The sequence below is a fragment of the Neomonachus schauinslandi genome, chromosome 2, assembly GCF_002201575.2.
Source record: "Neomonachus schauinslandi chromosome 2, ASM220157v2, whole genome shotgun sequence".
In the NCBI taxonomy this organism is placed as follows: Eukaryota; Metazoa; Chordata; class Mammalia; order Carnivora; family Phocidae; genus Neomonachus; species Neomonachus schauinslandi.
Window position 1 is genome coordinate 112,801,144 of NC_058404.1, and position 14,340 is coordinate 112,815,483.

Here is a 14,340-nt window from a genome sequence, read left to right on the forward strand (position 1 = left end):
TTTTTTTTTCTTCTCTCTGAAGGGCTAAGAGAAGTTGAGACTCATTGGGTCCTCGATGAGCAGGGTGTGTGTCTGCACCCTCTGACTTTGATTGATCTTTCCAGACCTAGTTCTCCTGTTCTTCCTGCACAAATGTTTAACGTGCTCCCCTCCCTCCACTTTGCCCTGTCTCTTCCCTGCCCCCCCCCCCACATCTTCTCCCTCTCCTGTTTCCTTTATCCACACCAAAGCTTTTTGTTTGTTTTTTTCCTGTTCTATCAACTTAGAAAATGGTAGGCTTATGCTGGGACCTCATATACCAGGGCTAAGGCTTGGTTAAGGTGGTTTCCTTAGAGCCCCCAGGACTCTCTCTACCAATGCTTCCTCTGTCCAGAAGTAGCAAAGCCTTTCTGTCTTTGACGACAGTTTGCAGCAGCGCTGGACCCCCTCGCACGCAGTCCTCGGCAGGAACCTTGATCTTCGTCGCTCTGGCGAGATGAACCTAGAATCGTCTCAGCTGTCCCTGAGAAGGCAGTGGGGCAGCATATCGAATGGGACTTGGATCCCAGACTAGTGGCAACCCAGTTCTTGGTCTCCTTCCCCATTCTGCTTGCGTCAACAGCTCCCACAACTCTGCTTCTCTGGGTATCTGGGGAGGGTTGCTGCACCCAGTTGAAGCTTGATGGTATCTTCCTCTGTCCTCTGGGATGGACTAGCGGGGCCTTCTCTGGCGTCACTTAACGCGGCTGCTTGCGTTTGGTTGACGACGGCGTGTCTGATTTCACGTGCCAATGTGCAGGCACGGGGTGGGGTCGCTGATGTGGACAGAGGTAGAGACCCTGCAGGCCATCCCCACTGCCAAGGAAGGGGCTTTGCCCGCCAGAGCCCAAGGCTACAGACGACAGGTCACTTTGTTAAAAAAATAATATAATATCAAACAAAAGAAAGTAAAATAAAACCCTTCTTCTGCGGGGCTCAGGCAATATTCATTCACAATATTCTACTAACCTCAGCGCCTCCAGCCCTCGCTTAAAAATCCGTGAAATCGTAGGAGCCACTCTTATCTGATGAGGTGGGATCTTGTTGGTTTCTTTGACAGGAAAAAAAAAAAGAAGAAGAAGAAAGAAGAAAGAAGAAAGAAGAAGAAGAAGAAGGAGAAGGAGAAGGAGAAGGAGAAAGAAGAAGAAGAAAGAAAGAAGAAAGAAAGAAAGAAAGAAAGAAAGAAAGAAAGAAAGAAAGAAAGAAAGAAAGAAGAAAGAAAGAAAGAAAGAAAGAAAGAAAGAAAGAAAGAAAGAAAGAAAAGAAAGAAAGAAAGAAAGAAAGAAAGAAAGAAAGAAAGAAAGAAAGAAAAGAAAGAAAAGAAAAAGAAAAAGAAAAAGTGCCGCCTGTGAATTCTAGGCTGCTGCTCCGTGGCGTGAAGCTCCCCTTCCCCAGCCCGGAACCTCCTTTTCCCCGTGCAGCATCCCCCCAACCCCCACCTTGTCAGCCTCCCAGCTCCAGGGGATGGCAGTCTGGACATCTGACCAGGACCTTCTGGACCCATCAATTCCGCGGGAGCCACGCGGCCCAACTCTTAGAAGGACCCGAGGTGCCGCCGTTCTACCTGAACTTGTCCCCAAGGGTAGCCTGGCCTTGGGCCTCACTGAACTGTGGCTCGGGCACAATCTTGTCCTACCGCTTTCTACTGACCAGAACAGCTGCTTTATCTTAATGTTCTTTTTTTTGGGGGGGGGGGGGGCCTGGCAACAAGGGAGAAGGGAAGTGGCAAGACGTGCGGCTTCGCATTACCCTGACGATATTTTCAGAGGCACCCGGAGAAGTGACGGCCCAGAAGGCAACCCACGCACCTCCGAAGACCCCTTTCGTGTCCCCGCACTAGTGTTTGCACGTCTCTTGGGACAACAACACCGGAATCTACTCCTCTGCTGCCGCCGCGCGCCCACCTCCCTCCCGCGTCCCCACCCCGAAGCGCCAGGCTCGCAGCGCAGCCGGGTCGCTGGGGCCGCACAGAGCCGCCCAGAGGTCGTTCTGGGGCGAAGCGCTCGCCTTCGCGTCCGCGCTCTCGTCGCCCCCGCACGCGCCGCTCTCGGCGCAGGCTGCGGCGTCGTGGGCGGCCGGGGCCCAGGCTGAGCACTGCCTCTTGGCTGCGCCTCAGGGACTCCTGCCGGGCCCGAGCCGCGGACCCATCGGCTTCTCCGCAGTCTCAGAGTGGGGCTTGGGAGGCCCAGGCCGGAGGAGCGCCCCTCCTTCCCCCCACTCCCCGCCACATCCCTCCTCACCCTCTCTCGGGCTTCTGTGCCTTCATTCCCCAGCGGCCATATACCTTGAATGGGTCATCCCTGCCTGCCTCCCTAGAGCTGCCTCTCGAAGCCCTGGGGTTGAACATTAACCAGCCGGAGCTATAGAGTGGGGTAAAACGTTACATATAAAAATGAATCATCTATCCGATCCTGGGAGAGAGGACCTATAGCGAGCTCTGCGCCTAGAGCTGCCCTGGCAATGTCCCCGGCCCAATGCACAGACCGTTCTGGCATCCACTTCCTAGGGACCGTTCGGCTGCGGGCGGCTGAGGTTAGGTGGAGGCGGGGGAGATGGGGGTTATCGAAACAGCCGTTCTCCTTGAATAACCTGATGTTTAAGCTTTCAAAACCAAGCGAATTTCCCTTCCTTTCACACTTGAGGTACACATAAAGGTCTGGAACAGCCTTTCGTATCTTAAAGTTAGTGAGAATAGCTGAAGTTCTAGGAGGAGAGGTCAAGAACCCAAGCTGATCGGTCGCCTCCGGGGATCGGCCGTCAGCCCTGGCGCTCTGGATGGACCCTGGGAGGCAGGGCTGTGTGGGTAGTGAGTGGAGCGCGAGCCCTGCAAGCCAGGCTGGAGCCCGAGTGGAAGCGCAAGGTGGGCGGTGCAAGGGGCGGGGTGGGGGGTGAGGGTGGGGCTGGGGGTGGGAGGGGGGTGCCTGGCCCACGGGCTGAGCCCGTACGCACTGTCCTGCCGAAATCGGAATCCGAAGCTCAGGTCTCACCTCGACTCCCCTCTCCTGGGCCCTGCCTGTTTCCCAGTCTGACTTATTTCTTTCTTTAAACATAGTACGGACTAGACCCACTTGCCCAGTCAAATAAATATACAGAACTTATGAAAAGATAACAACTGGGAAAGAATTCAAGATAGTGCACCTCCTGAGTTCTTATGCCCTCACCTGGAAACGTTAGCAAGTCGTGGTGCTCGGCAAATCCCTGAATAGAAAGATGATTCTGTTTCCAAATCTCTCACTCCCTCTGTCTAACTTCTCCCTTCCCCTCTCCCCTATTCAAGAAAGGGGATAAAGAAGGTGCTAGCAAGAGAAAAATGTAATGTTATATGAAGCTTTCAGGAGTTGCCAACCAGCCTGCAGAATAATTCTCGTACTTCTTAAGCAGATTGGCTTATTTCTATCCCAAATAGCTGCTTTACTCAAAACACAGTGCCTAGCCCATAATAACCTCTTAGTAAAGATTTCTTGAACAGGTAACACCCCCGCTTCCCACCCCCACCTAGGACTCTATCTCTGACCTGCTCATTGAAACAGTATAATTTTTACTGAGAACGTTCACCCAGATCTTTGGACTCAGGGGTGTCAGAAAGTGGTTTTGGTGGCATGGTGCATCTGGTGTTAGCTGTCATTCCATTACTCTCCAGGTCATGTCGTAGCTTCTTCAAAAACCACTTCTCTAGTGTGTTTGCAGCCTGCACAGTGACTGTGAGGATTTCTGGCAGAAGGTAGAGGATGGCAACAGGGACATTCAGGGAACAAGGTTTCAGAGCCTCAGCAGGAATCAAGCATGTGGTGAATACCATGTATTTGTATTAGTTGAATATTAATCAGTTTGAGGAGAAAGGACTTTGTGAGGTGTAATTACAGGATACTCATCACTTCAAGCAGTGTCAGTGCTCTAACTTCAGAGCACACAGTATTTTATGTGATTACCATAGAGCAGTATAACCCACGTTTGTCATCATCCAACTTTGTGCTACACCACTTCCCTTAGAAAAATAGAATTGACTCAGTTTTCTACCAGTTAGCTCCCCAGAGGGAATGAACACATCAAAGCAAATAAATAAAAGAGATATGAGTCACACTCAGTTGCCCTACAGTGGCTTAGAGACACAGAGAAACTTATAGGTGGGGAAAGAGCATTTACTATTAAAGGTGCAGGTAGCTGGGGAAAGGGATAAGATAAAGGGTATGCAGTGCTCACTCAAACTCTCCCCCCCACACACAAAATTACCATGTTATCTGACACTCTCAATCTATTTGTGTCCTGGGTAACAGACAGTTTGACAAGAGGTCATAGACTAGAGGGCTTGGGTGATTGGAAACACGTTTGACAAGAAAGGAATCTGGGTGAGGTGCCACCATGGAGGTGGAGAGAAGATGAGGCCCCAGTGGCTGGAGCAGCTGACAACCCCAAGTCTCTGCCGGACTCTCTCTTCACATGCAATGCCTTGTCAGAGAGCAGAGGGTTAGGAAGAGCTAGCAACACAACTTCATGGATGAGAGAAAGTTATGTCTCTCTTCACATCCCCTTTCTTTACTTTCCCTTTATTTCCTGCCATCTTCATTTCCTCTTTTTCCTTTGGCCCTTCTCCACCTCAGTAGGCTCTCCCCAGAATTTTGGCTGTTCCTGGATGATCCTCTATTTGTCCCCTCTTTTGAACTAAGGCTTCAGATGGTTTCTAGTGTTTACTCTCCCAGATATGAAAAGTTGTTTTATCCAGTCTACTTGTAAGCCATTTGTCTTCGTAAATATGGAGTGCTTGTATGAACAATAAAGGTGTCAGGGCCGATAAGTGAAGCATGCAACATCGGAACATGTCTTTTCACAGCAAAAGAGGGACTGTGAACATTCTTTTAACAAAGCTCCACTGCAAGCAGGATATCCTGGAAGGGTCAGTGAACACACTCCTTTCATCCCAGACAGCGTTACTCTTGGCATTATGACCACCAAAGTGGTAAATCTCAGTTCAGTTTACTATTCTCAGCTTGGAAGCTCCTCTTGCCTGAAACTACCACTTGCACACATTGTCAAAATTATGTGTTCTAAAAGAACACAGATACAGTCCTGTGTAGAGTTTATGTGCTAATATGAGTTCCTTTCTGCATCTCTCCAAACAAAGGTACTTATTTTTCTTGTGCTATATCCTATTGTTATTGGCTCAGCAGTATTTTATGGCAATTTCTGTTCCTTTCATGGTTGGAAAACACCTTCATTGTCATCCTGCATTTTCAGATTAGAATTTAGTAGAAAGATGTCTTCCTCCACAGGAGAGTTTCCATTTCCACCCTTCTTCGATTCCTTTTCCTAACTTCTTCCAACATCTCTTTTAGAGATAATTCTACTCTCACACTTCTCTCCCTTTTTACTTTTAAAATTTCATTTCCGGACACTCAAGGGTTCCCATACCTGAAAACTATTTTTTGTCTATCTTACTCCTTTGTCAATTACCATGTGGGATGTATTACTCTGAGTTAACATTTTGGGGTCATTTTCTTTTAAGCTTTTTGTTGGAGCCTGGAACCATACTTGCTAAATAGTAGGTGTTCAATAAATGCCTATTGATCAAATGGTATAATTAAAACCTTTGTTCACAAAAATCAAAGGCCCAAGATATGAAAATCTATTGAATTGGCATGAATTTAATCACAGATTAATTCTAATTCATTTCTAATTTTCTCTCAACAAATCAGATATGTAAAAGAATTCCATAGCAGGAATTTCATCTTAATCTTTTTCTAATCATCACTACCAACATTTTTTATTATATCAGAGCACTTTTAGGATAATGGATCCTATCATATGATTTTTAGGGTGATGATCAGGGTTCATAAGTTACTAGACGCATTTTAATGTTTCTTAATAAATAGCTTGGAGAATGTGTGTGGTGAGGGAGACAGAAAGGAGACCTGTACGTGGTGGTTGGAGGAGGGGGAGCACATAGATGACAGAAGTGCCCAGCTTATAATGTCAGAACCTAGGATCATTCTACTAGTTAAGAGATTATGATCTCCAATCTTCACAATAATTTTACAGTCTTAACAATTTAACTATTATAATAAACAGTAAAATATAGTGCATCACAATAAATGATGAACAAAATTCTTTTTTCATTTTTGTGGTTAGTGATAAGGAATTTGAGAAGTTAAAAATGTTAGTCAATCCCAGAACAACAAAAAAATATTAACCCAATCAGACTTTGACTAAAGTCATAGACCAAACAAACCATTGTTATTTTTATTTCTGCTAATTGTTGCCCCATAAACCTCAAATAGTTTTGATTAATTTATTGGTGGCAAACTATTCCTTAGATCATTTACCCTATCCACTCCCACTTTCCAGCTGCTATCATAAACAATGAACACATTTCACCAGAACAAAGGGAAGATTGACATTACTTTTGGTGAGACAAGTATGAAACATTTAATACGTCTTGTTATATGCCAGAAAAGATGTTTTACTTTATTATGCTAAATAAACAAAGGAATACATATGTGAACAAGTATATGTATATAGGAGCTGGAATGGTAAAGAGTTACAATGAGGTGAGTTTTGCAATGCTTATATGGTTTTCAAAATCCCATCTTTACTGGAGAAGCACTAGTCCTGGCCTTGCTGTTTTTTAGAAGCCACTCTAGATTAGGCTGGGGATTCAAAAAATCAAAGGGGAGGATGACTGGGAAATTGCAAGATGAGATAGAATAGACAAATTATCTTTGATTGGTTCAGGCACTGTAATCATCAATTAAAAAATCATCTACACACTCAAGAAACAACATTATTTTCACAGCACTCTAAATACATTTTTACCATTATATTTGACCTGATTTTATGCATAATCTTTTCTAAACATAGCTATAGGGTGATGCAAAAGATCTGATTTATTGAATCTTTCTATGAGACAAGCACTGTGCTAAATGCTGTTCACGTATTATTTCAATCAGTTCTCACAACAATCCTATAAAATAGACAGTTTTTTTTTTTTTTAAATTTGACACATGAGAAAACTGATGCTCAGAGGTGACTTGCTTCAGGAGACCTGGCCAATGGGTGGCAGAGTCAGGTCTAGAATAGGACTCAAATCAGGCACGATCTGACAAGAGGTTTGTTCTCTCAACCACTAAACAAATGGCCACTGTGAAAGACTTTAGTCTTCTGTATCACTTTTGTTGACATGATGAGAAAATGCCATTCATAAAAGACATATAAAGGAAATGTATTAAAAGTTCTATGAAAATAATGTTGCCTAGTTGGTTTATGAGATGATTAATGTTTGAAAAAAATGAGGATTATAGTAACTGAGACAATCAAGGGCAAATTTGTTCTACTCTTTCACATGTGTCTCGAGGCACATTTCTTAGACTAAAGTAATAGGCATAACCTCTTAAGCTAATTTGAAATGACATTTTATTTTTTATTTTATTTTTTTAAAGTAATCTCTACCCCCAATGTGGGGCTTGAACTCACACCCTGAGATCAAGAGTTGCATACTCTTCCAACTGAGGCGCCCCTGAAATGTAACATTTTAGATGTGATAGGAAAAGGAGCAAACTCTTGCTAATATTAAAGAAAGAGTTTACACACGCACACACACACACACACACCAGTTGGTATATGATCAAATGATTTTTCCTTGGTCTTGTACCTTATGACCTGCTTCCTCCTTTCTTGCCTCTCCTCACTCTCCATTACCCCTTTCTATGCTAACTCTAGGTATCAGCTTAGAGATTCCTACACTGGAAAGCTTCCCTGACATCTTGGCATCAATCAGGTCGAGGTGCCCCTCCTGTATGCTCCCATAGCTGCATCAAAGCACATAACACATTTCCATGAACTTAACACGTTTGAAGAGTATAGGTCAGTTATTTTGTAGAATGTTTTTCAATTTAGGGTATGTGTGTGGGTGTGTGTGTGATATTTTCATGTGATTAGATTCCAATTACATATCTTCTATGATATTGATATTCAGGAATATCACAGAAGCGATGCTGTGTTCTTAGGCACACAATGTCCACTTAAACCATATTTCCTGATGTTACATTGCTTACTTGATCTAGGTGGCGTCAGCTAGCTTCTCTACTATTACACTTTCTTTCTCTTATTGTAGTTAGTATTTCACAAGCATAAAGTATTTCTTTATAGTGAGAAACTGAAGCCTCCTGCCAACAGCCATGTGTGTGAGCTTGGAAGTGGATTCTCCAGCTCTCTGAATGGCTGTAGCCCTGGCCAACAACTTGACCGCAGCCTAAGCTGCTCCCAGATTTCTCACCCTCAAAACTGGGTGACACAATAAATATTTATTGTTTTAAGAAGCTAAGTTTTGAGCAATTTGTTACATTGCAATAGGTAACTAATCCTCTACATATCTACTTCCTGTCTTCCCTAAGTTTTTGTCACTTTTCATCTGTTACAGTCTTTCCCCTTCTTCTTTGCACTTAGGGGTTCTCTTTCTCTCTCTCTCCTTGCCCCCCCCCCCGCCATTTTAATAGCATTTGGGGGAAAATAGAGATAAATCTATTGGATTAGCCGCATTTTACCGAGAGTCCAAGGAAGTGAATCTTAAGCACCGATTTGAAGGAGGGAAAGGATAGGACCTAGTGGTGCTGTTTAAGAAAAACATTTGAGATAGAAGAAATATGAGAAAACACTAAGAGACAGAAAAATAAATTTATAGAAAATAATAAGCCACTGAAAAAGATATTTTATTTCATATTTAATAAATAAAATTCTGAATTTTTAGAAGTATAATTTTAAGACTATTTCTTTTGTCTACCCAGCACTGCCCACCTTCTTCTGGAAACAGAAGTGTCTTCTTTTTGGAGGAAATGCTCTTCTCTTTACTTAAACTCTATTGTTCTAGTGGAGGCTGCCAATTATAGAACTGGTCTCTCTGTTCACAAAAGGAGGCATATGACCTAGGCCGACCTTTCAGTACCTCTCTGAGAATTTCAAATGGGATTTAGAGAGAAGTAGTCCTTTCATGAAGAGATTTCTAAAGCGAGGTTCTCCAGGGTAGAAGGTTGCAGTCTCTTGTAAGATGGAAAGCAGACTCAGAGAGAAGCACAGATTAGAGTTGGATGGAGAGAGACTCTAGCCATGTCCTTGTTTCTGTGATCCTTGAGGTCCATGCCCTTCCTGAGATTTTGCTACTCAGGTCAGTATTTATTTCCTGGTTTGCCCAAAGTAGTTAAAATCCAGTTTCTGTTCTTTGCAACCAAAAGATTTCTTGCTTCAGTAGAGTGTCCCTTTTCCCACCCTCATAGTCTTCTCCCCTGAGAAGAGCAGAAGAAAGTGCTTTTGGAACTATGATTTGAGATCGTCTTTTGGGATCCTCAGAGGCACTGCTATAAGAAGAAAAATCTCATCTTCTAGTGCCCTCCGCTAACACTACCTGGGAAGTATTGAGGGGGTGAAGGAGAGTTGTGTACACAAACATACACACACCTGTTAAGCTTTTTTGCCAACACAATAATATTTATTGAAGGTCTATTATATTTCAGGCACTTTTACAAACATCTGTTCCACATTAGTCCAAGAAAGTAGATTTTCAGACTGTTCCTAATTATAAATGAGATAATATGTTTCAGATAAAAGATGTCAAATATTAGTTTTTCCAAAATGGAAAAGTTATGAGCAAAGACTCTAATTTTGTGCACCTTTCCTTTTTTTTTTTTAAATGTTTTATTTATATTCAATTTGGTTAACATATAGTGTGTTATTAGTTTCAGGGGTGGAATTTAGTGAATCATCAGTTGCATATAACACCCAGTGCTCATTACATCAAGTGCCCTCCCTAATGCCCATCACCCAATTATCCCTTCCCCCCACCCTGTGCACCCTTCTGTACCTTATCCAGGTTTAACCACCATTTGGATGTTTCTTTTGCTTTCATAATGAAAGGTTATCCCAAGAAACTTAAAACAAGATTTCGAGTGCAAATGCTATTACTATTTGAATGACTTGTTTCTAAAGACATTTTGAGAAAGATGATAAAAAATGAACAAAAATCCAAATCAAGTATAACTAAGTAGCGTGACTTGCCTTGAAATTCTAGATCTATTCATATAAGTTTGTGTCCTCCAAAGAAATGGACTGAAACAAGTCAGCCCAAATCCATATAAACAGACAAGTTCAGGAGAGTTGTGGTGCTAAAAGCATTAATTCCACTTTTGATTATTACTTTGAAACCTGGGCAATTAGCGTTTGTCCAGTAATTTCTCATGTGTTTTTCCCCTCGTCTTCCTGGGGAAAGTGGTTACAACAGTTTAGAACTCTCTTCTGAAGAAATTTCCACACTGGCAAAGGTACCAACTTTTCACTTTCGTCGTGGGTGGTCTGGCACAGAAATTCCCCAGTGGCTGAGAATCTGGAGCCTGGCTGGGCCTCCCATAAGCTGCAGTATTAAACATTTTTATATGTAATTTAAGATGTGTACTGTTATAATTAAAAATAGGTAATTAGGTTTTTCCCATTAGAAAATTGTAAGGAATTCCAGCATATTCTGTTGAGTTAAGACTATAAGTCTGTGTCATAAATTAAATTTCTTCTTGCTCACTTAAAAAAAAAATGTAGTATCTTGATTCCTGACTTCCTCTTCCCTTTTTTATCCTTTCTTCTATGCCCTTCTAATGTTTTTTCTTAATTATTAAATATACATGCATATTTAAATTACAATTCATAGTATGTTTTTGTTTTCTAAATAATTCATTTATTTAATAAAAAAGTTATCAAACACTATGCTAGGAACAATACAGGATAGGAAGGTAATGATTATTTATTAAGATAAGTGTTTTATACCCAATACCTCATTAATGATGACAACACATCTATGAAATAGGCATTCATTCCCATTTTCCAGATGAAGAAACTGAAATGCCAAGAGATTAGTTAATTTGCCACAAATCACGTAATTAGAAACTGGTAAAACCAAATTTAAATCTGGAATTGTTTGACCTCCAAAAGTTTTTCTCTTGACCACACTATACTGTGTCCCTATTCACCACCACAAACCAATGTAGAATACTTACCCAACTCATTCCATGATGGTTCCAACTCAGGAACAACCACCTCTAACTAAAGCAGATGTGCTAACTACTATACATGGAATGATATAATCTATGTTCTCAGGAAGTTTAAAATATGTAAGAAGAGATAAATCATGTAAGCATATAACTGAAACCTAAGTCAAAATTCAGTAAGTACCTTAGGAGTGGTACAAAGTACCGTGGACTTTCAGAAAAGAGTGAGAATACTTCTGGCTGGGAGGATTAAAGCATGTCTGAGATTCTTTTTGATTTTGGTTTTGAAAGATGGGCAGGGTTTTAATGGAAGTGAAGGGAGAACATTCAGGCAGAGGGAAAATGCAATACAGATTTAATGGTAGATGGGGGATGAGTTTGGCAGACAGAATAATCCAGTGTGTCAAAGTAGTGGAAGGTAAGGCTGGAAAGCTAAATTGTGGCTAGAATGTGGCAGACAGTGAAACTAGACTAAGAAGTTTGGAGTTAATTGTGGAGGCACTGAGTAGATGGGAGTGAGGTTTTTGAGCAGAATAATGGATGGATAGATGCTATACTTTAGTAAGTTAATGTGGCAAGGATGTGTAACCAAACTACAAAGAGAGGTAAACTAAAAGGTTTAAACTGGGGTATGGTAGAGATAAAGGAAAAGGAAGAGTGAAGAAAGATAGCCTAAAGACTACATTGGATGAGAGGGTTTAGGGAAAGGACAAATTCAACAAAGTTTTTGAGGTTTTTTTTTTTTTTTAATTTTATTTATTTATTTGAGAGAGAGCACAGCGGGGTGAAGGGAAGAGGGAGAAGCAGACTCCCTGCTGAGCAGGGAGCCCGACACGGGGCTTGGTCCTGGGACTCCAGGATCATGACCTGAGCCAAAGGCAGATGCTTAACCAACTGAGCCACCCAAGCGTCCCTAAAGTTTTTGAGTTTATGTGATTGACTGAATGATGAGCCCATTAGCGGAAATAGAGAAATGCTATTCATCTAAAGAATTGTTTTCCTAAGTTAGGTGAACAAGAAAAGGAATCATGGCAAGGCACACATAGTGAGGAATATAGTTTTGGAATTCTAATGTCGGGAAGACCAGATTTTCCTGGTAGAGAGTTTACCAACTGACATGTTCAACCAAGACTGATCTTACTGAGAAGGCAAATTGATGGCAACTTATTATGGTTGTAAGGCAGCCAAAAGCTTGCCCAAACTTTTCACTTATTTGTCAACTGTATCAGAAAATCCACATCATTAGATGCCCTAATATGGATTCAGGCATTGACAACGTTCCCTAAATGTTATTAGACTGTCCAACTTCTTATTTAAAAATAGTCAACTTTTGATTGAATAGCAGGAGATTGAAAAAGATTCCCATCTTGGAACACTAAGGGAAGACTTCGGTAGGGTAACTGGGTACCAAGAAACTGGTAACTGGGTATCAAGAAACTTGGGAGAGGGGAATTCATGATCTGTCAATAATTTATTAACCAATTCACCAGTTAAAAAATATTTATTAAGGATCTATGAGCATAGAGTATTTTGCTAAGTCCAGTGGACTTATAAGGACAAAACCATTGTTTCTATTCTTAACGAGTGAGCAAAGGATAAGGAATTTATCCCACCATAACTTTGCCAAAGGCTGATATTTTGTGTACAGCCCTAGCTAATAAGTTATGTTTCAAGTTTTCACACTAGATAACTTAAAACATTGTAGTCTTCTGCTGGAGTGGGGGGTGGGGTGGGAAGGATGGGGTGACTGGGTGATAGACACTGGGGAGGGTATGTGCTCTGGTAAGCGCTGTGAATTGTGCAAGACTGTTGAATCTCAGATCTGTACCTCTGAAACAAATAATGCAATATATGTTAAGAAAAAAAAGAAGAAGAAGAAGAAGGTAGCGGGAGGGGAAGAATGAAGCGGGGGAAATCGGAGGGGTAGACGAACCATGAGAGACGATGGACTCTGAAAAACAAACAGGGTTCTAGAGGGGAGGGGGGTGGGAGGATGGGTTAGCCTGGTGGTGGGTATTGAGGAGGGCACATTCTGCATGGAGCACTGGGTGTTATGCACAAACAATGAATCATGGAACACTTCATCTAAAACTAATGATGTAATGTATGGGGATTAACATAAGAATAAAAATAAAATAAGTAAAACATTGTAGTCTTCAGTACTCATTTCTTGAGGATTTTGCCTAATTAGCCAATCTTTCAAAATATATTAGAATTCCTGATGAAGTTGGAGCTGCCCACTGTTTAGCATACTATATTTTTATGTGCATGGGAAAATGGATCCTTATTTATATTTGACAGAAAATGAATTTAATGTGTCATTTCTAGAATGGTGCAGGTGAAGATATATGTACTTATTTTATCAACTAAATGGTCTAAATAGGTCTAGAGACACAAATGTTTAGCAACATTTTTATCAATAAATTGCATTTTTAAAAATTCCATCATCTATCATACTTACCAATAATTCAAAGCTGTGGAGTGTTGTTCATATGACAGAATTAAAATTCAAAGAGATCGGGTGCCTAGGTGCCTCAGTCAGTTAAGCATCTGACTCTTGGTTTTGGCTCGGGTAATAATCTCAGAGTCGAGGGATTAAGCCCAAGTCAGGCTCTACACTCAGCGGGGAGTCTGCTGAGATTCTCTCCCTCTGCCCTTCCCCCTGCTCTCTCTCTCTCTAAAATAATAAATAAATCTTTTAAAAAAATTCAAAAAGATCCGAAAAGGTTGGAATGCAGAATTGAAACTACAATTGCAATTTAATGACAAATATGGGTAATTTTTAGATTTAAAAAATCAATACCAAAATGGATGAAGCTGGCTTAACAGGATTTCCTAAAAATTAAATTATCCAAGATTTTAGTGGACGCAGTAGCCAACCTTCACGAACCCAATGATTCCAGGCTCCTATAATTGACATCTTCTTGCAGTCCCCTCCCACAATGAATAAAATTAACCTACATAGCTAATAGGATATTGTGGAAATGATGATGCATGGCTTCCAAGGCTAGAAAAGGAAACAATGCTAAAACAAAGAAATGGTTTCCAAAAAAGATCAAATCCAGGTTCCGCCAGGCAATTACGGTATAAAAATGAATCTGAGGGTAGAGCAGTAAAATCCTTTGCTAAGACCTTAGAAAGATATGGGGCGCCTGGGTGGCTCAGTCGTTAAGCGTCTGCCTTCTGCCTTCGGCTCAGGTCATGATCCCAGGGTTTTGGGATGGAGCCCTGCATCCCGCTCCCTGCTCCGCAGAAAGCCTGCTTCTCCCTCTCTTACTCCCCCTGCTTGTGTTCCCTTTCTCGCTGT